Source organism: Macrobrachium nipponense, chromosome 4, assembly GCF_015104395.2.
Source record: "Macrobrachium nipponense isolate FS-2020 chromosome 4, ASM1510439v2, whole genome shotgun sequence".
In the NCBI taxonomy this organism is placed as follows: domain Eukaryota; kingdom Metazoa; phylum Arthropoda; class Malacostraca; order Decapoda; family Palaemonidae; genus Macrobrachium; species Macrobrachium nipponense.
Genome location: NC_061100.1, coordinates 124,667,863 through 124,669,272, shown reverse-complemented (window position 1 = coordinate 124,669,272; position 1,410 = coordinate 124,667,863).

Genomic DNA, 1,410 nt, shown 5'->3' with positions numbered 1-1,410 from the left:
AAAAGGTATTAAATAATGAATGCCAGTTTCAGTATTCCAGTTGAAACTTTGTCAATCGAAGAAGGCTTAAGACCAATGCTGCTTACCGGAGGAAAAACACCAAAATTCAAAACAGTAGTAATTGGGCTTATGGGAAATACGATGTTTCCACTTCGGTATTTAAATAGGGGAATCACTTTTTTGTCTTTTTTTATTCAAGTTCATTTTACTATCGCACAAAACGACGGGATGTGCAGATTGGTGCAGGTGATCTAGTCTAATCCCAAAGAAAACATTTTAAGGAGGACGTGACATAAAATAGGGAGGTTGAACCCCTCCAATCCATTTTTATGGGTTATAGGTGCAAAGGTCTTTGCAGCGTCTGGGCCTAGTAATTCATCTGGTGTCTTTGTCTAAACAATTACAGGATGCATTCGGTTTGAAATTTGTTGTGCTGTTCGTGCATGCATTGCTTCTTGCATTTCATTCTTCTCTCTCTCTCTCTTCCCCCCCCCCCCCTTTCCCATTCTCTCTCTTCTCTCTCTCGCTCTCTCCATCTCTCTCTCTCCTCTCTCCTCTCTCTCTCTCTCTCTCTGGCCTTTGGGAACATACACAAACATATAAAGATTCACATTTTTATGCGTTTAACGTTTAACAATATTTGTGTTTGTTTATGGCACTGACTGGCCTATTGTTTGTTGTGCATGTTTTGTAATTAATTCTTGAAAAGCCTAATAAGTATTCAATTATTTTATACTCATTACCTGCGACAAATTACGACAACTCTTTACAACGTGATTGATCTTGCCATTCTGAACCCACATTTTCTCGCTCTCGTTCTCTCTCTCTCTCTCTCTTTTTTTCTCCTTCGCCTCTTCTCTTTCCCTCGTCTCAAACAAATTGAAATTTTTTAGAATGAACTCAGATATCAATCCTTATTACAGAAGCAATTACCCAAACAAGCGTATCCCCAATTACATCTGCTATATTCTCTATTCCGTTAGACTGAAGATGATGAAAGAAAGCATCTCTTCTTTGGAGGCGCAAGCATACTTGGTCCGCCCCTGCAAAGACAAGCGCCTTCGTCACCCTGTGAAGCATCCAGTTAGGGAAACCGCCAATCTTTGTCTGGAATCTTGTTTCTCCGTTAATTTCAATCGATTGGTCTAAAGCCGTTGGTACAAATTTTTATGTAGTATCGAGATCATTCTCAAGACGACTTCTCAGCCTTTATGAACTCGTTGCCCTGCTTACGTGTGGTAAGCAGCATTTGTCCCGTATATATAATTGCTCTAATTATATACACTCTGTTGATGATTATTGAAATGATAATCTTCAGTACATAAATATTAATGGTCTCTTTATCACAGCATACGAAGTTTTTTTTTTTTTTTTTTTTTTTTGTTGTCTTAATGAATCATTTAATAATCG